Below are 23,629 nucleotides of genomic sequence, written 5' to 3'. Positions count from 1 at the left end.
TGGGACTTGGGCCGTGGGAGACTCTGGTTGCCAGCCTGATTCCAGCTCTGCTGGGCCTCGCAGCCGCCTTGGCACAGCTGAGATCTCCCCTCCCCTTGGCTTTTGTGCCAGGCTCTTCTTTCACCGTCCGACTGCGCCAGCTCCCGTCCCCTCCCCTCTGCGCTCTGCTCTGGCTCCTCTGGGTCTCCGCCACCCTAAGGCTCCCCCACCCTCAGCCTGATGCCTAGGGCGCCCTCCCTTTCTCCGCCTCAGGCCACCCCTCGGCCCTCTGGACCCAGCTACGTGCCTCCCTGCGCATCTTCTTGGGCTTTCTCGAAGGTGTCTCAACTGCGCTCATCCAAGTACTCGCCTCCTCCCCTGCGCCTGCGCCCTCAGCCAGACCCCTGGGTCCTGCCTCCCCAGCCCCACACCCGCCCATCCTGCACCAGCCCTGTGGACCCTGGTCTCTAGGATCCACCCACTCCTCTTGGTCTCCCTCCACCTTGCTCCCAGCCACCACTGTCCCTCTCCTGGACCACTGTAGTGACCTCTCTGCTTGCCCCCTGCCTCCCGGAAGGAGCTGAGGCACTGGAACAGGGTTGTTTCTCTCTCCTGTCTCTGGCCACCCCAGCTCCCTGCTCTCCAGCTGTTGCAGACTTCTCTCAGTCCCTGGACCCTCACGTGCTATTTCCACCTCAGGGCCTTTGCCTTGGCCGTTCCCTCTGCCTGGAAGCCCCCTTTCGCCCACCCTGCTTGGCAAGTCTTAGTTTAAATCTGACTTCCTGGGAGAGTCCTTCCCTTGCTAGGCTGTCTGAAGAAGACCCACCTCACACTCCCTAACTGCACCTCATATTTCTGTTCAGGGCCTTTATTGATAGCTGTAACCGTGGCTTCGTTTGCAGGGCTGTGGATTACTCTTTGCTTTCCCGCAGATGGAAAAGCCCCTTGAGGGGACGACGTTGCTCTGCATCCGGGTTCCAGGACCAGGGTGTGCACCCAGGAGCACCTGTCATGAGGGAGAGGATGAGAGAGGTTGGCTTGGTCTCACTGCCATCCGTCCAGCAGGTGGCCTCCGAGACCTGGGCTTCTTTTACAAGTCAGTCCTCAGACTGGAGAGCTGAGGTCTAAATGGCAGGTGCTGGGGACAGGCTGCCTCTTTGCCTTCCTGCCCCAGAGAGCCCTCTGCACTTCCCTGGCTTCTGTGAGACTTGGCCTCATGGTTGTGGACCTGCTTCTCCTGTAGGGACTCGGGCAACTTGAAGCTGAAGGTCTGATGTAAACTGCTTGTTCCCCAGCTGGGCAGAGCTCAGACAGTAGCGTGGGAGGAAGTTGCCTTGGCCCAGGGAGAGACCACTCCTCCAGGCTGCCCTCAAGTCTTTGGAGCCCATCTCTTGGTTCTAATCCTGGTTCAAAGGCTGGCTAGATGTTAGACTTCATGCAAGTTTCTTAGCCAGTCTGTGCTTTAGGTTCCACCTCTTTGAGAGTAGCTCCTGCCTCTGTTGGGAGGCCAGAGTGAGGAAAGACATCCAAAGTATTCAGACACCTCTAATCCCAGCAGCTGTGTAGGCTGAGGCGGGAGGATCTCAAGTTCAAAGGCCCTGAGCAACTCAGCAAGACCCTTTCTCTAAATAAAAAAGGGAGGGGGAATGTGGCTCAGTGGTTAAGTGCCCTTGGTTCAATCCCTGGTACAAAAAAAAAATGTTTAGAACAGTGTTTTGCATGTAATAAATGCTCAGGAAATGACAGGTTTTATTATTGAACAATTCTTTCCCTCCTGTTGGAATCCCCAATCCCAGCTGGATGAGAGGCTGCCCGCTGTGGCACGGGGCTCTTGCATACACATACACATGTGGAAAAAAAAAGTCCAAAAATAACTCACAAACTGCACCTTGACCCAGCTAGAATGCGTCCCCCCAGAGCAGGAGGGTCTGGCCGATGCCCTGTCGCCCCCCTGGCTTTGTGCCTGCTGCATCCAGCACTGGCTTGGCAGGACAGTTGTTATGGTAACAGATGACCAGGCTTACGAGCGGGCCAGCGGCTGGCCTTGGCGGAGCTCTCTGGCTTTTTAGGAGGGGGTGGCTTCCTGCCAAAGCACAGGCCCTCCTGCTGCTCAGCTGCAGCTGCCACCACACCCTGGCTCCTGGGCCTGGGAACTCACAAACCGAGCCAACCCTGAGTCTGCCTCTCACTTCTGGGTGTCCCCGGAGCCCTGGGCACGTGCCCTCTTGCCTGTTTCTCACACTCCACTTAGAACGGTCCCATGTGGGCCTTTCTCCTCCGCACCAGCACGATGCCCAGAAAGTTCAGATTGCACCTGGCACCTAGTAGGCCTCTCTCAGATGATTGTGGGGTGAACAAAAAAAGCAGAAAATGAATCCCCTCTCACCAGCTTGAGGGGAATGCAGTCCTGAGACATAGCCTCACCTGCTGCAGTGACAGTCCACAAACATGTCTTTAGCACCTACTATGTGCCAGGAACAGCTGCACCTGGAAACAAGATGAACCCAGGAGAACATGTCCTGGTGGAGGAGATGACAAGAAGCAAGAAGCAAACCAGCAAGGAAAACAGCCAGTAATGAGTGGCCATGCTGGGGACCCAGGGGCCCCGTAGGTGGGGACAGGGAACCCTCTCCAAGGAAGCAGCCTTTCCCGACTGGAAAGAAGGAAGCCCTGGAGGAGGGGCATTCCAGGAAGAGGGACCGGCAAGCTCAAAGGCCATGAGAAGGACCACACTTGCAGAATTTTAATTAATTTGTGTATGTGGGGGCTGGTGTGCTGGGGATGGAACCCAGGGACCCTCTACACTGAGAGACATCCAGCTCTTTTATTTTAATTAAAGAGTTTCTCTAAATTGCTGAGGCTGGCCTTGAACTTGTGATCCTCCTGCCTCCGCCTCCCAAGTCACTTCCCAGCGACAGGCATGGGCTACTGTCCACAGCTGAATCTTATATGACCCTTGAATCTGGCTTCTTTCACTCATCATTAGTTCTGTGACTTTGACCGATGATGTTTTGCTGATATTGGCAGTTCATTCATTATAATTGCTAGGTAGTGTTCCATGATAAGACACCATCACAATTTATTTATCCATTCTTCTCCCTTTGTCTGTCTCTCTTTTTATCTTTTTTTCTTTTTGGTACTGGGGCTTGAACCCAGGGGTGCTTATCCACTAGTCATATCCCCAGCCCTTTTTTTTGTATTTTATTTAGAGACAGGATCTCACTGAGTTGCTGAGGCTGGCTTTGAACTCACAATCTTCCTGCCTCAGCCTCTGAGCTGCTAGGATTACAGGCGTGCGCCACCATGCCCAGCTTCCATTCTTTTCTAGATAAACATCTGTTTCCAAGTTTCTGTCTGCTCTGAATAAAGCTGTGGGAGGCATTCTTATGCCAATCAGGCCCTACAAACTGTGCATTGAGTTTTAATAGATTATAGGAGCCAGTGGAGGAGCTTCTCATTCTACCCTTTCATTTTATAGGTGGGGAAACTGAGGCTCAGAGAAGGAATGATTTTAACCCAGTTACCTGGGAGTGGCTGAGGGGGACACTGCTGACTCTATTTTAGGCAGAAGGTCCTGGGTCCCAGGGAGGGAAGAGAGAGAATATTTATTAAGCACCTACTATGTGGCAGGTCCTCCATAGGTATGATGCCATTTGCTGCAATCCTGAAGATAACGTGCAATTCCACCTCCGTGTACCCATCTTACAGAGGAGGGGCCTGAGTCTGAGGAACATACTTACGAGGTACAGCCAGGAGGCAGGCAGGCCTGTCTGACTCCGAAGGCTGACCCCCTCCATGATATCATGCTGCCGTCCGGGGAGTGGGGAAGGCTTGGTGGCCAGGCTGCAAAGGTGCAGTGAAGGACTTAGGGGACCTCCGAGGCTTGAGGTGCGGCAGGAGGAGCCCTACAGCCTTCCTTCCCCCCCAGCGTGGCTCAGAGCTGGATCCACTCAGGCTTCAGCTCAGCTCTGTGACCAACTTTCTGTGTGTCCTGGGGCCAGCCAGCTCTGCCCTGGTGGCACCCTGGAGCTGAGGCTGGGGGGTCTCTTGACTTCCCTTGGCCTGGCCATGCCCCTTTCCCTGGGGACTGTCTGGGTTCCAGGCTCCCCTGCGTACGCCGTGTGGGGTCCCCATCTCAGCACACTGATCTTCCAGAATCAGGCCTGACTTCAGGACCCCTGGGGACTTCTTCTTGGGGAGGTCTTTTTGGCTTTGTCTTGTTTTGTTTCTCATTCTGGGGGCTTTTTTTAAAATTGTGGTAAAACATACAGAACATAAAATTTAACACTTGAACCACTTTTAATGGTTCAATGCTACAGTGGCTTTAAGTGCATTCGGATTGGGCAACCGTCACCATCATCAGTTTCCAGAACTTTTTCAGTCCCCAGACTGAAACTTCATCCCCATCATACACGAATTATCATTATTTTACATTAATTATTTAATTGTGGATTTTTCCCCCGGGGGACGATGGTAGAGACCTTGGTAAGAGGAAGTGAGAGAACGTGGACTCATTTGAAGAGAAAAGACAGGAATTGGAGAGAAGACACCCAGGGCTCCATCTCCCAGCCAGACCCGGGGCTTTCCTGCCCCCTTTCCTTCCGGCCTGGCACTGGCTGCCCACCCCCGCCCTGGCCGCCTCCCCTCCCCAGGCAGCCTCCAGCAGTCCAGCCATTTCCCTGCCTCCTTCTGCCTCTTCAAAGATGTGGAGTGCAGAGTGTGACAGGTGGCAGGCTGGGAGGGGGGGGGGTCTCTCCATGTAAAGTGCCAGCTAGGTGTGAAGTCAGAGCCCGGAGGAGCTTCTGGGCAGTACCAGAGTGGCTGGGTGAGACAGAGAAGCCCTTCATTCTTCTGCTGACCCCCATGGAAGAGACCCCCCTCAGGGGCACCTGGGGGTAGAAGGACCATGGCGGCTCTTTTGGTCCTGCAGGTTCCCACCGTCCTGGAGAGCCCCGGGGTGTTGAGCTGCAGGTCTGGGCCCATCGGGAGATGGCATTTCTCAAATATTTGAGAGGCAGACCCCTGGGAGGAGGTCTGTGTGTTCTGGTGGTCCCTGTGTGTGTGTGTGTGTGTGTGTGGGTGTGTGTGTGAAGTGACTGGGAAGTGGGTGTCAAATTCATGTGAGAAGAAGGATGGAGGCTGACCTAACTCCCCTCCCCCCTGCAGGATTCTGCAGAAAGCAGGCGGTCTCCAAGGGGGTGAGCTGCTGCCACAGGGCGATGCAAGTCCGGCAGCAGGCTGGTGGCGGGGCATAAGGGCTCTAGGCTGGGGGAGGGTTGGGCAGATTCCTCAAGGGCTCTGGGCCTCAGTTTCTTCATTTGTAAATTGAGAATAGTAATGGAAAATGCCTTGGGGTTTGGGGAGGAATGAGATGGTGACTCTGAAGTCCAACGTGGTACCCAGCACTTGGGAAGCACTCAGGAAAGGCTAGGAGCCCCGCAGGGGGACTCCGGAGTGAAGTGGTGTATCAGTCAGCTTTTGGTTGCTGTGACAAAATACCCGACAAAGTCAATTTAAAGGAGTAAAGGTTCGTTTTGGCTCCTGGTTTCAGTCCATGGTCAGCTGACTCCGTTGCTCTGGGCTGTGGTGAGGCACAGCATCATGGCAGAAGGTCACGGTGGAACAGAGCCAAGATCTGTCAGGCAGCAGGCTAGGTGGTGGGACACTGGCCTGCCCCAGTGACCTACCCTCCCCCCAGTAAGGCCCCTCCTCCTAGTTTCCTCCAACTCCCATGAGTCCATTCCATCATGACTCCCTCGATGGATTAATCCCTCAAAGAAATCAGAGCCCTCGCGATGCCATCGCTTCCCGAAGCCCAACTCGTGGACACTGCTGTCCCCGGAGCCCCAGGGGACATTCCTGATCCAAACCATAACAGGTGGGGAGTTAGCTTAAATCCTCACAAGAGCCCCGTGGCCTTGACCTCAGGCACTCATTCCAACAGTGTCTCCACGGTCGTCTGAAGTTTGTCACCTTCCATCAGGTGGACAGTTTGTCCACCCGCCTGCTGCAGATAGGTTCTGAAAAGAGTACCTGGTGTTTATGTGCAAGGTAGATGACAGATGAGGAGACCAAGGCCCAGGGATGTCCCTGGACTTGCCTGGTGCAGGCATGGGGAGACAGGAATGAGGTTGGATTCAGGGGAGACAGGAATTAGGTTTGGATTCGGTCTCTCGAAGCCTGGTCAGGGACCCTATCTGGTCACAGCGCTATCAGGTCTGCCCCTATTTCCCTCTTGGTGAGAGGGGTTGCCTGGCCCAGGAAGAGGGCAGGGATGGGCACCAGGATGGCTTGGAAGGAAGCGGTGTTTCTTTAGAGACCCTCCCCTGCCGGCTCTGAGAGCAGCCCTGCCCATGCTTTCTCGTGGACATCATGTAGAGGACAGAGCACAGTGGACTGGTGTGAGGAGAGCCAGGGCAGGAGGCAGCCAGGGACCAGGGAGAGACCCTGAGAACTCACTCTGCCGTGGTTTACACCCAGTGAGGCAGGACTGGGCACCACCCTCTAGAGGATGAGGAAAAGGGCTCAGGGCTTGGTGGGGCGTATCTGCCACACTCAGTGCACACCTGGTGCACACCCAGCGGCTGCAGAGGCTGAGGCCCGAGGATCACAAATTCAAAGCCAGCCTCAGCAATTTAGTGAGACCTGTGTATAAAATAAAAAAATAAGGGGTTGGGGTTGCGGCTCAGTGGTGGAGTGCTCGCCTAGCACACATGAGGCACTGGGTTCAAACCTCAGCACCCCATAAAAATGAAATAAAGATATTATGTCTGCCTACAACTAAAAAATAAATATTTAAAAATAAAAAATAAAAAGGGCTCAGGGAGACTCACTTGCCACAGGGCACGTGGTTGGGAGGGGTCAGAGCTGGCATTCAGACCTGGCTACCTGACTGCAGAGCCCACCTTGAAGGTGAGCTTTGAATCACTGCCTCAAGCCCTGGAGAGCCCCCCTGGGGTTGGCCGGCTGTGTGTGCTCCTGCTGAACCTCTGCCAGACATCCTTCAGTTAAGAGGAGTTGGCATGGCCCAGGCCCCTGCTGGTGAGTTGGGAATATTCTAGCCTGGGACAGACGGACGGCTAAGGGTCTGTGATCCTGGTGCAGCCAGAAGATGCCTGGGAGCTGAACATCAGACACTTGCTACTCAGGCCCACCCAGGGCTCAGGGGTGACTCAGGCACACAGGCAGGCGGGGAACGACTGCCCTGTCCTGGCTCCAGGTTTACTCCTAACTGCAGGACAGTGCATGCTCGTCTCTGTTGGCCTGGGGGTGCCTGGAGTGGACTTCCAGCAGAGCTTTGGTGACCCTTTAAGTTACATTCCCAGCCCCAATAATTTTCAAGACAGTATCTCTTTAAGTTGCTGAGGCTGGCCTTGAACTTGTGATCCTCCTGCGTGCAGCACAGGGCACAGCCTGTTTGTTCTCAAGATGAACAGAGATGAACTGGGCCATTCCCTGTGACCTCGAGTAGCCCTTGTCTCTGCTGGGTGCCTGCAGAGGCAGGTAGGATAGTATTGGTCCCCTCTGAGAAGACTAGCTCTCAGTCCTGAGGACAAAGAAAGAGACTGGGCTGGGTAATGAATTCTTTGTCCCTGGGAACAGTCAAGCAGAGACAGGTGACCACTAGCCTCAGGGGACTTAGTCCAGGGCTTCCTCCAGGTGGGGCAGGGTACACTGGCTGGCCTCTGAGGCTTTGATTCTGTGCACTGCCTTCATCAGGTCCCGCATTCTGACACAGGGAGGGGTGACATGCTGTGAGGTCTGGTTGCTTTAGAAGAAAACCAAAAGAAGGACAGGGTAGAGGAGCCCCAGAGGCGAATCTCGACAGCGTTACATCTAGTCGGTGGTTCACAGAATTGATCATGCTATTTTCCACATTACTGCATACACAAAAGTGCTCCAAACCTAAATTAAAAATGGCTTAATAATCAAATATATATCATAAGTGCATGAGATAAAAAATTCCATCTGTACAAAAGGACAGTAGAAGGGAAGTCACCTTCCTGTCCCAGGCCCAAGTTCCCCTTCTAGGGATAGGTCCTCTTGGGAAACTTCCAGAGGTTGATCTGGAATATAACTTAATTGAGCCTATGAATCTAAATATGATTTAATTTTTTATTATTTAAAAATAGAGCCAAGCCTGGTGGACCACGCCTGTAATCCCAGCAACTCAGGAGGCTGAGGCAAGAGGATCACAAATTCAAGTCTAGCTTCAGTAATTTAGTGAGGCCTTAAGCAACTTAGTGAAACTCTGTTTCAAAATAAAAAAATAAAAAGGGCTGATGGGGCTGGGGAAATAGCTCCGTTGGTAGAGTGCTTGCCTGGCATGCACCAGGCCCTGGGTTCCATCCCCAGCAGCACACACACACACACACACACACACACACACACACACACACACACACCAAAAAAAAAAAAAAAGCAATTGTGGAGCCAGATGTGGTGGTGGCTGCCTGTCATCCCAGTGGCTCAGGAGGCCGAGGCAGGAGGATTGCAAGTTCAAAGCCAGCCTTAGCAACTTAGCCAGGCCCTAAGCAACTCAGTGAGACCCTGTCTCTAAATACAATACAAAATAGGGCTGGGGATGTGGCTCAGTGGTAAAGAGTTCGATCCCCAGTACCAAAAAAAAAAAAAAAGAAAAGAAAAAAAAAAAGCGATGCTGGCATTCTGCACGTGTCTCTCCACCAGTGGTGTCTCTCCACCAGTGGCGGCGAGGCTGACCTTCGCCCCAGAGTGTTTCCACGGCCGCTCCACCTTCTGTGTGTGTGCCTGGCTGGGTGGTTAGGCCTGTCGTCCACTCTCCTCGACACAGGCACCTTGGCAGCCTCCAGCACTCCACTATCCTGGACTCCACCACCCTGACCGTCCCCCATGTCCACCTCCAGACCCTGACACCACGCTAGAGATAGCTTTCCCCAGCCCACATACATCTGCCTTCTGTTTTAAAATAGCCGTGTGATATTTCTAGTTTCTGTGGGCTCCATACTGTGGCCAGTCCTCTCTCGGTGGACAAACCTTTCGGTTTTCCAGTCGCTCACCACAGAAAACACGGAGGAGCCTTGTCCAGCTGTCAGTTTGCACACATGCGTGTGCCTCCCCAGGCTGCTCCTCCTCCTCCTCCTCCTCCTCTTCTTCCTCTATAATGGTTCTGGGGATTGAACCGAAGGGTGCTTAACCCTGGAGCTACACCCCCAGCCCTTTTTATTTTTTATTTTGAGACAGGGCCTTGCTAAGTTGCTCACAGCCTCACTAAGTTGCTGAACTTAGCCTTGAACTTGCAAGCCTCCTGTTTCAGCCTCCTGAGTGGCTGAGACTACAGGCACAGGCCGCAAGGCCCAGCCAGGCTCCACCTCTCAAAATGGACACGTGCTACCAAAAAGGGTGGGGGTGTTTCCTTCTCACCCTCCCCAAAGCCATCTTGTAGCACTAAGGTTTTTTTGAGGCTCAGAGAGGGAGGTGGCCTGGCCAGTGACCTTCCCAAGGCACTGCGTGGGCTCCTGTGTGTCCCAAGTCTCACATCGTCCAGGATCTTCCCTGTAAGTTTGGGGGGGCCTAACCCCCCTGGAATCTTCTTGGCAAGCAAACACTCACCCCTGCCCATGGCTCAGGGGGGTGTCACCCAGGAGCTCCGTTCCTGGGGACTGGGAGCTTGTCACATGAAGGCCCCTTGGAGGCTCCGTCGACCCCCTCCCTGACCCCCCCCCTCCCTGCAGCATCTTCATAAATGGCTCTGGCAGCGCCAGGCGTCCTTGGGAGCTGCCGTGGGGTTGCCTGGAGACAACTGAGCAACAGATCTGGGTTATTTAAAGGAGAGGGAGGGTGGGGGGCCGGAGCCTGTTCACTCGGGGATGGATGGGCTCCCCTGCAGGGTTTGGCAGCCCCCTCCCACCTCCTCATTATCCTCAGTGTCCGGGGCCTGGGATTCCCAAGGAGACCATGCAGAAGGCCACTGGGCACTCCTTCCTGACAGCAGTGGGGGTGGGACATTGTCTGCATGTTCCCAGGGGGCACCGAGCAAGGGCTGCCTAGGGAGAGAGGAAGTAAGGGGGTGAATGGCACCTCAGAGAGGAGTCTTCCCGTGCTCATAATCAGCACGGATACTGCTCTGCCTGGCTTCCTTGAAAGCAGCTGTTTGTAAAGGGCTTTGCATTTGTCAGTTCATTTAATCTCCAAATCCAGTCAAGGTAAGTATAACTATCCCCATTTTGTAGATGTAAAAACTGAGACTCAGAGAGGTTGAATGACTTGCCTGAGGTCACACAGCTAAATGGCAGAAACTGAACTGAAACTCAAGTCTGCTGCATGCAGAAACCTGAACAAACCCCCTCATGTTGTGGAGTTGGCAGGGCCCTTGCGTGGCACCTACTCCATCTCGAGCTGACCTGCTTCATCTCAGGCCTCCCAGGGGTCCTCATATCACAAACTCCCAGGTCCCAGGAGCTCCCCTCCTTCAATCCTAGGAATGGGTGAGCGCTTGCTTGCCAGGAAGATTCTGCTCTGAAGTGGTCCATTTACTTGTCTTTGAGCACCTCAAGGGCTGGGCAGGGCTGGGCAGGGCAGGGCAGGGCAGGGCAGGGCAGGGCCAGGCCCAGCTCCCTCTGTGCCCCCCATCCAGGATCAGGCACACAGGTCCTTAAAGAACAGTGTTCCATGGGGCTGCAGAGGCTGGATCCAGGCCCACACCTGCCCTGGACTGGGGCTGAGTAAACCCCGGGGCTTGATCCTGGAGCTGGGGCAGTGGTCCTCCTGGAAAGGAGGATGACCTGGACAGCCAGGGGTCTGTCTGGGGCAGGAATCAGGTGGCAGGGACAAGTTAACTGGGGCTCAGAGACCACTGGGCTCAGGGGGAAACAACAGGCTCCAAGAGGCCCAGCTGATCTGGGCACAGTGGCGCACGCCTGCAATCCCAGTAACTCTGGAGGCTGAGGCAGGAGGATGGCAAGTTTCAATGTCAGCCTCAGCAACTTAGTGAGGCTCTAAGCTACTTAGTGAGAGCCTAATTTTTTTATTTTTCTAAATAAAAAATTTTTAAAAAAGGGCTGGGGGTGCTGGGGTTGTGGCTCAGTGGTAGAGTGTCTAGCACATTCGAGGTCCTGGGTTCGATCCTCAGCACCCCATAAAAATAAATAAAATAAAGGTATTGTGTCCAACTACAACTAAACATACATATATATATATATATATATATTTATTTATTTTATTTTATTTTTTTTTCGAAAGGACTGGGGATGTGGCTCGTGGTTAAGTTCCTCTGGGCTCAATTTTAGTATCAGAAAACAAATAAGTAAATAAATAAAAAGATGCCCACCTGGAGGGCCCACGTGGTCTCGGTCCTTGGCAGTACTGTGTTTCAGGGAGCAGGGTACGGCCAGCTCTGGCCCTAGCGTCACCCATTCCTTGGTCCCGAGTCCCCCAGCTTTGGCAGGCGTGGGGAGGAGCAGGGGCTGAGCAGAGCGGAGGGCCTGTCCCTGGTCTTTCCCAGGTCCCATCTCTGCAGGTTGGAGCGCAGCTCCTGTCTTCCTGTGCATCGTCTGCGCCTGTCAGGTGACAGCGCTCAGCTTGAGCGTTCTCACGAGGGGATCTGCAGTTCCACGGCTCTTGTTTCTGCCAAAGGACCAAACTAGAGAGCTCTCCCCAAGAGCACCAGCACCTTGCTTGGGCTGAGGGGACTCCTGGAAGCCGGAGGACTAGAATCGCCCATCTTCCCCCCTTGCCGGAGCCCAGGGCCTGGTGCATGCCGGGCAGTGCTCTGTCACTGTGGTGATGAGGTGCCCTATCACCTCATTCTTGGCAGCCGCAGTTGGACTGGGTTTGGACTGTGGGCTGCTTTGTGTGTGCTACACACACACACACACACACACACACGCCCGCTCACATATCCACACCACTCTCACTGAATCCTTGCACAAACGTGCAGTCCCTAGTCACATCCCTGCACCGAGTCTGCACATGAGCCACACAAGCACAGGCGTGTTCAGCACAGCACAGCACTGCACAGAGCTACCCGCGGCCCCGGCCTTCTGCAGGTGATAAGGGAGGTCTCAGTGCTGTGCTTGGGGGCTGGGGGTGCTGGGCAGGTGAGTGGGTCCTGAGCCCTCTGCTTTCTGTGTCCTATTCTGGAACCCCCAGCCCTTTCTTGGGATTTGGGGCTTTGTTCTGAGCTCTTCTTAGGAGCCGTGGCTCCAGTTTGAGAGGCTCCAGTTGGCTTGACTTATCTCCCCTTTGGCCTGGTACCAGAAGAAAGGACAGAGTTCATATGATCTCAACCACCTGCCCCAGTTCCTAGGACTCTCCTGTCCCGGGCAGCTCCCAACATTCAGGCCCGGGTGGGAATCTGGTCCCCAAGGCTTTCTTCCTTCTGCCCCACTCTGCTCCAGCCCCACAGCCAGGGCTGCGGGACTTTCTGCTCTGAGCAGTGACTTGGCAAACTCTGGGGACCTGGGGGTGGAGGTGCTGGGACGGCTGGGCAGTGTGGTTTAGATGCAATCTGTGACCTGTCCCTCGGCCTATCAGCCGAGCCCTGAAGCTTCTGTTGGAACCAGAAGGCCTGAGGTGGCTGGTTTTCCTGAGGATATCTCTGCCCTCGACCTTTCTGCTGGGTGAAACAAGAAGGCCTACTGTGTGCATGGTGAATACAAACAAAGGAATGAAAATGTGCCAGTCACGCTCAGGGGACCCAACGACAGGTCAGATGTGCTTTTATCCTACAGGAGCTCAGTCTAGAGAGACAAACATCCACAGGCCCCCCCCCAACATCTACTGGACTGGGGTACCTGTTTGCCTATGCACATTTGTGTATGTGCATGTGTGTGCTGTTTGTGTGTATATGCATATATGTTGTATGTGTGTGTGTGTGTGTGTGAGAATGTGTGGGCTTGTGTGTGTGATTGCTCCTATCTTAGTCCTGGCCACGAGGGGCACATTATTCTGGAATGCATCCATAGGATGGCAGGGGCATCAGTTGGGGCATCTGAGATGGGATATGGAAGGAAGGGAACTGTGTCCAAAGATGGAGCGCTACCCCGCACTACACACTGCACCTGGACCGCAGGTGCCCAGCTCACCAGCTCCTCACACACCTCTCTGCAGGAGGATGGAGCCATCTGGTGGGTGAAGAACTTGGAGGTCGGTGAGTCTGTTTACTTTCCCCAGACCAGACAGTTGGTGAACTGTGAGCCGAATTGAGCCCAGCTCTGTTGGACCGTGAAGGTCAGGTCTGCTTCTCAAGGCCAGTCTTGTGCTTTCTCTGCCTCTCGGCCACCTCTTATGCTGGAGAAGGCCTGAGCTGAGGTCAGATCTTCTCAGGTCCATTCCCTCATCCATTAAAACAGGGATAAGGGCTGGGGTGGTGGCTCAGTGGTATAGAGTGCTTGGCTTGCACGCATGAGGCACTGGGTTTGATTCTCAGCACCACATGAAAATAAATAAATAAAATCACGGTCCATCAACAACCAAAAAATATATTAAAAAAAAATAAAAACAAAAACAAGGATAATAGCCATGCAGGGTGGCACACGCCTGTCATCCCAGCAGTTTGGGAGGCTGAGGCAGGAGGATCATGAGTTCAAAGCCAGCTTCAGCAACTTGGCTAGGCCCTAAGCAACTGAGTGAGACCCTATCTCCAATAAAATATAAAAAAGGGCTGGAGATGTGGCTCAGTGATTCAGTGTCCTTGGGTTCAATCCCTGGTACCAAAAAAACAAAAAACAGGGATAATAAAATATTTAGCTCTTTACGTGGCCCAGGGAAGCCTGAGCCCTAGGTGCTGGAAGTCTGGTAAGACCCAAGGCTGTGTGTCCCCCTTCCCTGAGCTCCAGGGCTTGCACTGTCTTCGTCCTGGGCTCTGATTGGGGGTAAGACAGGTAGTGACAGGTGAGGAAGGAGGATTTCCCCAGAGTGCAGGAGAGAGAGAGGGAGGAAGTGACTCAACAAACACAACAAAGCCCAGACTCCTGGAGAGGAAGCCATGGTGAGAGGGAACGCACGTGGGTGACCGCGGGGGCTGGAGAGCTTAGCTCCAGCCTGGGCCCAGGGGTCATGCAGGTGGGCCCAGCGGCGCGGCAGGTGGAGTCCGGGTCTTGGGCACCTCAGCGTTTGGAGCCACCGAGTGAGGGAGGAGCGTTCCTTCCCTCCCCAAATTCCTGCTTCTCTTTCGCCTCTAGGGGTTGGGGGGCGTCTTTCCTCGGGAGTCCAGAGCTTAGGAGAAAACCACGATTGAGCCGACGGTGTGCTCTTTATGTGTTCATCCTGAGAAACCTAGAGAGGCTGAAGCACAGAGAGGGCAAGCACCGGGCTCAGGTCGCACAGCACAGCAAGGCTGATTCCGTAGCCCAGATGTTCGTCTCGGTTCCGCCGAGGCTCGGCCTGCCTTTAAAAAGCAGAGACGCCGGTCTGCTGGGGAGCTGTGGTTTTCGAGGGGGTGTGGCGCCCGTAGCATTTGCTTTTCTCCCAGAGCCAGGGAGGCTGTAGGTCGGGGTGGCGTATCTTCCAGAAGGAATCGAGCTGAACAGGAGGGAAGAGGAACTGGCTTCCCGGGCAGACTCCCCCGCCCCAAACTTTCCCTCCCGCCGAGGGTGGGCGGGCGGGCGGGCGGAGGGAGGAAGCAGGCCAGGGGAGGTGGGGCCGCCGTTCCGCGCCCGCCCCGGACTCGCGCCTCGGGGCTGCCCATCGCGACCTGCTCGGGTGAGTGTGTCTTTAAATCGGAGCCCCCCGCCCCTCCGCGGAGGGGCGCGGGCTCCCGCCGGCCGGGCGGCTGCGGGGCGGTGATTGGCGGCCGGCGGGGTCCGCCCCTCGGCGTGGGGGACGCGGGCGCGGGGAGCCGCGCGGCGCGCTGGCTGCGCTCTCCGCTGGCCGTCGGACTCGGCTGTCCCGTGTCGCCTGCTCGGCCCGGCGCGGCCTGCCCTCGGGAGCCTCCGGGGCCCGCGGATGGGCCGGGGAAGTCGGGGGCCGCGAGCCGGAGCCCGCGCCGGGCGCCCCCCGCCGCTGCCTGCCCCGGCGCCCCCAGTGCGGGCGCAGCGAGCCGGCCGCCGGAGCGCGGATGCCCCCTGGAGCCGCGGGCTGGCAGGTAGCGACGCAGCTGGCCGGGGGTGGCGACGGGAGGGCGGCCCCGGGTCCCCCGTGCCCCAGCCCAGCCCGGGGCTGCTCAGACCCCCCATGCCGGAGAGGAGGGTCCTGGGCCCCCACCCAGCCCCGCGGCATGGATGCCTCCCAGGCCGACGGGGGGCTGGTGGTGACCCGGTCGTTTTGTACGTCTGGTCACTGGGCCAGTCCCCTGTCCTGAGATTTCCCTCGGATTGGAGTCGCAGTAGACAGGCGACATCTCCGCTTTTCATGGCTGGGCCTGCGAGCTGAGCGACCTGAGATGTGGAAGGGAGAGAAGCCCCTCATCCCCCGAGATGGCGTCCCCGATTCATCTTTAGGGGCTTTGAGGTCCACACACAGGGGAAGAGTCCGCAGGCTGCTGTGGGCACAGGCTTTGATTCTTGGCTCCGTCTGGCCCGCTTCCTCTGAGGGCTTGAGTCTCCTAGGAGGGTCCATTTTCAACTTGAGAGAGTTTTCCTGAAGTGGCAGCGACCTTTCAGAAGGAGCCTGGTGGAGGGCTTCTTAAAGTGGCCACCATGGTGGTGCCCCTTCAGTGGCCAGCATGGTTGTCTTGGGGGGAGTCAGAGACAGAGGAAATGCCTCCTGGCCTCGGAAAGCTTCTGGGCATCTCTGCTGTCCCAACCAGAGGTCCAGGTACCATCTCCTGGGCTCTCTGCAGAACAACCGGAACCCCGTGACCCAGCACCTGTTAGGTGCCAGGCTCTGGGCTATGCTGGGGAGGCCGTAGGTGGTGGGAGGGTCTGGGTAGTCTAGTCACCGTACACAGAAGGATACCTGTCCTGGACCAGTAACAGTGGAAATGCCCAGAAGCCCCACACTGGTAATGGCTAGGGGAGTGATTTCAGCTGCAGGGTCACTAGGGTGATGGCTTTTCTCAAGCAGCCAATGCAGATGTGCCTTGGAGTTCCCAGGACAGACTCCCCTCCTGATTACCTGCTGGTGATCAGGACTCTTGCCTGGACAGGGAGCAGGGGGAGGGTCCGGGAGATCCTTCTGTCTGTTTATGCCCCACCCTCATTTCCAGATTTTGTTTTGGGGTCTAGAAACCCATTTGGTTTCTCTGGTCAGGCTGGGCACAGGACTCTCACAGCTGCCCTGGGGCTCCTGAGGTTTGGGGTTAGAGCCAGCCCTGGGAGAGGTTCAGAGGTACATGGGAGGAAGCCCTCACTTCCTTTCTGAAAAGCCTCCTTTGCTGGGGGCTGGGGAGATTGGGAGGCTGGGAGGCTCTGGGCCAGACTGGGTTTCCGGTGAGTGCAGACAGGCCCCGGGTCACGGTGTGTCTGTGGTGCTCTCCTTCCTTGGTGTTGGCATGGCGGCGGATGGGGGCTGGGGCAACTCTGCCCTCCCTCTTGTGAGGTTCTGCTGTCTCTAGGGTTCTGCACCCCCTCATCATCCCTGGCAGGTATCTGCTTTTCTGGAACACTGTGCCGAGATGGTAGTGTGTGTGCCCAGCCTCGGGTGCTGTTCTGGGAACGGGGATTGCTGAGCTCACCCTACGCCTTTGGCCAGCACTGTGGTAACTTAGTGAACATACTCACCCACCTCCAACAGGTGGCATACACAGACCTGGGTCTCCCAGGCACAGGTGGGGACGCCTGTGTGGGCATGGGACGTGTGTGCATGCCCAGGTTCAGAAACAGGAAGTGGACACAGGTACAGGAGAACAGGCCAGGACGACTGTGGGATGAGCAAGCGACCCAGGGACACAGACGCTGCCTGTCTGTCTTTGCGGGGATTTGAACCTACCTGTATGGGAAGCAGACAAGTAGGTGGGCCTAGCAGAGCACGTGGATGTGAGCTGACATTTGCAGATACAGGACCCAGGGGCACATACACGGGGCTTGAGTACCTTGGCTGATGTAGAGTCAGCTGTGGGCCTTCAGGGGTGGCCCTTGACAGCGCAGACCAAGGTCTGACAGCGGCGCTCTGTGGTGTGGTTTCCTTTCTAAATTCCCACTTTGGGGTTTGAGGACCCTAAAAGCTCCGTTTCCTATTTTACTGCGATCCACAGTTGACCTCCCACTCCCTAAAGGCAGGGTCTATGCCAGGGGCACCTGCAGCACCTCCTTGAACCTTTATTTATTTATTAAAAATATTTTTAGAAAAAAAAAAAAAAAAAGAAAAAAAACACTTGTTACTAAAAGAAAAAAAAATATTTTTAGTTGCAGATGGACAGAATGCCTTTATTTTATTTATTTGTTTTTAGTTGTTGATAGACCTTTATTTATTTCTATGTGGTGCTGAGGCTCGAACCCAGTGCCTCACGCGGGCTAGGCAAGCACTGCACCACTGAGCCACACCCCAGCCCTGAACCATTATTTATTTATTTTTTAGTACCAGTTATCGGACCCAGGGGCACTCAACCCTGGAGCCACATCCCCAGCCCTCTTTATGTTCTATCTGGAGACAGGGTCTCTCTAAGTTACGTAGGGTCTTGCTAAGTTGTGAGGCTGGCTTTGAACTTGAGGTCCTCCTGCTTCGGCCTCCGGAGTTGCTAGGATTCCAGGATGTACCACTGCGCCAGCCTCCTTGAGCCTTTGGTTCCCGTCTTCCCTGGGCCTCTGGGAGCTTCCTGAGTGTGGCTGCCTGGCCTGGGTGAGCGGCTTCAACGGTTCTTTGCTCTCCCAGTATAAGGAGGAACCTGACTGTGGGGTTCTCCTCCTGAAACCCAGCTTGCAGGTCAGTGATGAGGGCCACTGCCTGCCCCCGCCCCGCATGGGCTCCTCCCCCAACCCTGGGTGAGGACAGACCCCCTACCCCTGGCTGGTCTAACCTCTAGACTGTCTCCTCGGTCTAACCTGGCAGCTGAGTGTCTTTGTCCACCCTGGGCGCTCGCTGGGTTTGAGATTAACTCCGTGTGTGACCTTCGACAAATCACTGAAGGCCTTAGTTGTCTGTCTTTACAGGGGGACCAGTAACGCCCCAGGGGTGGGGGGATGTTGGAGGGTGGAAAGCCTGCGGTGCCCAGTCATCACGGGGTGGGGTGTTGAATGTAGCCTCCCCTGGGCTTCCTTGGTAGCCAGATGCATGGCCCAGGGGACTTGGCCCAGGCCTGGGGTGGGCTGGCAGCTGTGTGGACTTCTCATTTGAAAGCTGGTGTGCTTTGTCCTCTCTCTGGGCCCACCAGCCCCTCCTTGGCCCAGGGGGACCTCCACATAGGGTCAGGAAATGGCAGGCCGGGCGTGGGGAAGCTTGGGCCTGCCGCCTGCTGGGCCTCCGGGAGAGGAGCCAGTGGTGCGCTAAGAATAGCCCCAAATCATGCCTCTGAGCTCCCAGCGGGCAGCTGTGCCTCTCCTGTGCCTCTCCTGCCTCTCCCGGTCTAGGCCAGGGGCTTCAGACTGGCCTTCTAGGCCTCCTAAAGCTGGGCACTTGGCACACGGCACAGGGGTGGGCCTGGGAGCTGCAGACAGCCTGGGAGAGGGCTGTTTCCCTCCCTAGGCCTGTGGCTGTGGGGATGTAGTCCAAGGAAGCACTCGGAACTTGTGACAGCTGCGTCCCCTCCCCATCTTCTACCTTTGAGAGACCTGTAGTGACCTAAGAGCATTGGCTGACCACCAGGGTCTGGAGTCCTTCACCTTCCCTCACTAGCTGTGTGGCCCCGGGTGGCAAACAACCTCTCTGTGCCTGATGAGAATTCCCTTAGAGGAATGTGGCAAGGGTGAAAGGAGGTAGTGCGCCGAGAGGCCTGGGTTACTTGGCGCAGGGTGTGCTCATTAGACGTTAGGCGTGACAGTGGGTGCTGTGGTTATTGGTGGTATTTGGGTGGTACTGGAAGTTGAACTCAGGGACTGACGCACGCATGCTTGGAAAGAGCTCTACTACTGAGCGACACCCCCAGCCCTAGGTGCTGCCGATATTGGCGTGAGGAATGTTTTCTCAGCAGAGGAGAGACCTGTGACACCCGAGGGACAGGACTACGTGTGTGGTGCCATGTGGGGGAAGGAGCCTGGATGGCATCTAGATTTGGGGTCCCTGACCCTGGGTTCACCCCTCTCCCCTCACAGAGGTGAGCTCCCCGCATGCCAACCTTATGTCACACCCTGCTGCTGCCCCGTGTGCTGGTGTCCCTGCTGCCTATGCCTGTGTTGGCCTTGGGGAAGGGACCTGCGTGCCAAGGGTGATGTCTCGTGGAGGCTTGGAACGGGGGCCTGCAGTCTGCACGTGGACTGGCCGTAACCTGACGTTCCAGGACCTGTGCGTGCAGTGAACCCAGATGCCTTGTGACTCTCGTCAGAGTGCCCCGGCCCAGGCTGGCACCCCTCGGAGCTGAGCTGTAGCCGTTCCTATTCCAGTTGTAGGAAATCCATGAACAGCCTGGGCTTGTCCCGCTCTGCCCCATGAGCTCTCTGCAGGGAGGTCCCCCCTCACCTTTGCAGACTCCTGGGACTTCGGGAACAGGCTGTGTTACTGCAGAAGTCCCTGGACTCCTGGGAACTGGGCTTTCAGGAGGAGGGAGGAGGGAGGAGGGAGGTGCATTGCTGGGAGGGCTGTGGGAGGGCTTTGGGTCCCCCTGGAAATGGCCTTGAGGCCAAGAGACTGCAAGGCGCGGCCCTGCTGGGGGAGAGGGGTTGGTGTCCTCAGGTAACCTGGGATCCTGCCAGCCTCTGCATCCTGCTGAGCCGCAGGCCCTGTCCACCTGAAGGCTGTGTGTCCCGCTGCCTTGTCCCAGAGTGGAGGACCCTTGAGCATTCTGGAAGATTGTGTTTGGAAAACATGGAGGGAAACTTATCTTCCTCTGTTTCTTTTCCTGGAACTGGAGAACCTTGTGAAGGAAGTAACTCCTCTCCTGCTGTCCCAAAGAGTGGATATATCCTGATGGCCACCCTGTGGTGACGTCACCCTTTATCCTAGGACCCCAGAGGTTGGTATTGACCCCACCCTGGGTGGCCCTCCATCGGAGCCCCAGGACTCTGATTGGCAGGCCTGGGAGACCCTGAGGGGGGTGGGCTCCCTCCCCACCCTCAGGGCAGAGTCTCCAGCAGGAGCTCATGGACTTTGGAGGCCCCTGCAGGAGGCTCTGCCCGGTTACTCCAAGGCCTGCTGGGAAGCGGTGGATTGCAGTAGCCCCAGAGAGAAGGACCCCCCCTGGAGCTTGCCCTGGAGTTGCAGATCCCTCGGGAGCAGATCTCTATGAGACTCTGAGCGTGGCCTGAGCCGTTGGGTGAAGCCTTGGTCTGGCAGTTGACTGCCTGCTCTGAACCCAATTTTCTCATCTGCAAAATGGGCACAATAATTTTTCCCTGCCTGCCTGATTTTTTTTTTTTTAAATCGGGGTAAAATTTGCCTAACATAAAATTAGCCGTTTTATTTTACATATTATTTTTTTGGTGGTATTGGGGGTTGAACCCAGGGGTGCTCTACTACTAAGCAACATGCCAGGCACCACCCTTCACCCCCCCTCACTTTTTAAAAAAAATATTTATTTATTTAGTTTTTTAGTTTTCGGCAGACACAACATTTTTGTTTGTATGTGGTGCTGAGGATTGAACCCGGGCCGCACGCATGCCAGGCGAGCGCGCTACCACTTGAGCCACATCCCCAGCCCTCCCCCCGCCTCACTTTTTAAAAGAATTTAAAATTTGGGTCAAGGTTTAAGTTACTGAGACTGAGGCTGGCCTTGAACTTGGTAATCCTCCTGCTTCAGCCTCCCAAGTAGCTGGGATTACAGACGTGCACCACCACACCTGGCAAAAGTAACTATTTTATTTATTTATTTATTTATTTTTAAAAAAATATTTATTTCTTAGTTCTCAGCAGACACAACATCTTTGTTTGTATGTGGTGCTGAGGATCGAACCCAGGCTGCACGCACGCCAAGCGAGCGCGCTACTGCTTGAGCCACATCCCAGCCCAAAAGTAACTATTTTAAAGTGTACAGTTTGGTGGCATTTAGTATGTCCACATTGCTGCCTGTTTGTTTCTCCATCCACTTTCTAATTGCTGAGTAGTTTTCCAGTGTGTGCAATTATTATGTTAAAACTGTAGAATAATTGTCTTTATAAAAGATTCAAGTTGCAGCTTCAGGAAGACAAAAGTAAAATGTGAGACTCCTTCTCTGCCCTCTTCTCTCTGCCCTCTTCTCCCAGAGGACATGCTGTCAGCAGTCTGTCCAGTAGCCCTTGGTATTTTTTTCCTGTACCTCTGCATGAATCTGTGTGATTTTTGGTTTTAGCGTGTACATGAGGTCACACAGGGTTTGGCTGTGCAACCTGCTCTTTTCATTTGGCCGTTGTCTTGGGGAGTGACCCCCGCCCTGCCATTGGAGGTCTGCACCCACATGCTGGGGGCTGCTTCTCCATGCTCGGGGTGCAGAGGGCATGTGGTCAGGTGTCCAGCTCCCCCGCCCCAAGCCTTGGCTCCATAGGCTTTGGGGGAGGAGGATGAAGCCTCCTGGAGGTGGTTAGTCAGTAGAGCAGGCTTCTCAGGGAGGAGACATTGGAACAGAAGGCATCCACCTGTCCTTTCTGGTATTTCTGGGTATTGACCCCACTCTGGGTGGCCCTCCATCGGAGCCCCAGGACTCTGATTGGCAGGCCTGGAAGACCCTGAGGGGCGTGGTGTCCGTGTTTGTGGGGCTCCCTCCCCACCCTCAGGGCAGAGTTTGCTGCAGGAGCTCCTGGACTTTGGAGCCCCTACAGGTGGGGGCTGGTGAATGTGTGGCTAGGGGTCTGTTGGTGTATCCACTGACCCCAGGCAGCAGCCAGCTGCAGGGGCTTCCTCTTCCTGTCTCTGTGAAGTGACACAGGAATTAGGCCCCAGGAGAGAGCGATTTGTTAGGAGTCTTGGGACTGCCCTGTGCAAGGGCAAAAGAGTACCGTGCTGCACGCCCTCTGAAGCCTGGAGAATACTGCATTGCCAGTCCCTTACTGGTGGTGCCGCCGGCCTCCTGGAGAGTCCTGCCTGGCCTGTGGACGGCAGAGGGTTGGCCTGTCTGGGGCTTTTGGAGGAAGGGACCTGGCTGTGCTGAGATTTTTTTTGTTTGTTTTTAAAACACTGTTTTTTTTGGTACCGGGGATTGAACCCAGGGGCACTTAATCACTGAGCCACATCCTCAGACCTGTTTTATATTTTATTTTGAGACAGGGTCTCGCTGAGTTGCATAGGACCTTGCTAAGTGGCTGAGGCTGGCTTTGAACTCTCTCGAGTCTCCTGCCTCAGCCTCCAGGGCTGCTGGGGTTACAGGCATGCACCACCGTGTTAGATTTTTAGGCTCCCTCCCCAGCCAGTCAGGGCCAGACTCTGAACAGACATTGTCATGCATATTCTCTGACATTTCATGGTGTATAAGCGAAACCCATTTCCTGCCACTCCTGACATTGCTTGTTTTCATGGTTTTTCCAAATGTAATAATTCAAAGTAGTGTCTCTTAGTACCGTTGTATGAACGGAGACCAGGAGATAGGAATCCTGTGTTGTGACATTCCAGGGCAGTCCTCTGCTCACCCAGGGTGGGGTCGTCTTGTAACTTAGGGTCTCACCTTGGGCTCAGGGACCTTATAGGAGGAGGTGGAAGAGGAAGAAAGCTCCCTGGGAGAAAAGCCCCCCCCCCCAAGCCCACCAGTCTGCTTTCTGTCTTTATAGGTTTGCACAGTTTCCACATTTTATATAAATGCAGCGTGTGTGTGTGTGTGTGTGTGTGTGTGTGATTTTTGTGGATCCCCTTTTAAACAGGGGGACCCTAACTCATTGATTTACATTATTTATATTGGAATATAAGCTAAATAGGTAGAAGACTAGTGTAGATGCCTTAGACTCACAGTTTTTGTGTAACTGTAATACCCAAGGGGGCTGGGGGCGAGCTCAGCGTTAGAGCGCTTGCCTAGCATACAGGGGCCTGGGGCCCACCCCCCCACCTTGCAAAAACCAGCAAAATCAAAACATGATGAAATACTAGAAAGTCAGCTGATCTCCAGTGAACAGTGCTGGTGTCATTGGAGGGACCGTGCCTGAGCTGACTGGCCGTGTTAGGCTGGTATCAGAGGACCCGACCTCTGGGCTTCTCCTGCCCCTGGGCCTCTCCTGCCCCTGGGCCTCTCCTGCCCCTGACCTCTCCTGCCCCAGGGCCTCTCCTGCCCCTGCCTCTGCTTCCTCTGCCCACTGCACAGGAGTGTTGACCCTGTTGGGCTGACTGGGTGACCCGGGGTCATTGGATCTCATGGTTGAGCCCAGGCTGCCCGTGTGGAGTCCCCGGTGTCCGTCTAACGGGCTTCACTGGGAACCTGGAAGCCTGTGGCTGGTTTGCAGATACGGGCAGCACAGTGGCACTGTTGAAATCCGGGAAGCTCTTAAACCCACTTCTTGTGGGAGTCAGCAGTTTGGCACAGAGGTGGACCCTCCCAGTTCTCAACACGAGTGCGGCCCTGACGGCCGGGAGGCTGCCCTTTGAAGTGGCCACATCCGGGCTCCTTGGGGATGAGGTGGCCCGATTCCCCTCCCCGCCCGCTCTTTTCTGATTTGAACCACCACCTTTCTTTGTGCTGGATGCGATGGTGTCATGTGGCCTTCATGGAGAAGGAGCTGGATGGTAAACACAGGAGCAGACTCGGCCC

General features: G+C 55.4%; 1 protein-coding gene and 1 long non-coding RNA gene across 8 annotated transcripts in view; one reads left to right on the top strand and one right to left on the bottom strand.

The window, feature by feature from the left end:
• Positions 1 to 820: 820 nt before the first annotated feature.
• On the bottom strand, positions 821 to 12,607 carry LOC144375557 (uncharacterized). Its single transcript, XR_013435617.1, has 2 exons — positions 11,288 to 12,607; positions 821 to 985 (listed from the first exon to the last, which is right to left on the bottom strand). It is a non-coding gene; the product is annotated as an uncharacterized LOC144375557 (long non-coding RNA).
• Positions 12,608 to 13,889: 1,282 nt separating this feature from the next.
• Positions 13,890 to 23,629, top strand: part of Pald1 (phosphatase domain containing paladin 1) — a 63,117-nt gene continuing 53,377 nt past the window's right edge. The window contains exon 1 of one of the 7 annotated variants that reach the window (XM_078040964.1): positions 13,890 to 14,022. The gene's annotated coding sequence lies outside the window, so the exon portion shown is untranslated. Of the gene's footprint in view, positions 14,023 to 14,537; positions 14,662 to 14,772; positions 15,044 to 19,660; positions 19,943 to 23,629 lie in introns of those variants that run through there. The other 6 variants (XM_078040965.1, XM_078040968.1, XM_078040969.1 and 3 more) reach the window with 6 other exon arrangements.

This window comes from Ictidomys tridecemlineatus, chromosome 1 (assembly GCF_052094955.1).
Source record: "Ictidomys tridecemlineatus isolate mIctTri1 chromosome 1, mIctTri1.hap1, whole genome shotgun sequence".
Classification (NCBI taxonomy): domain Eukaryota; kingdom Metazoa; phylum Chordata; class Mammalia; order Rodentia; family Sciuridae; genus Ictidomys; species Ictidomys tridecemlineatus.
Note: the sequence above shows the minus strand (reverse complement) of the source record. Positions and strands in the feature narration are given on the sequence as shown.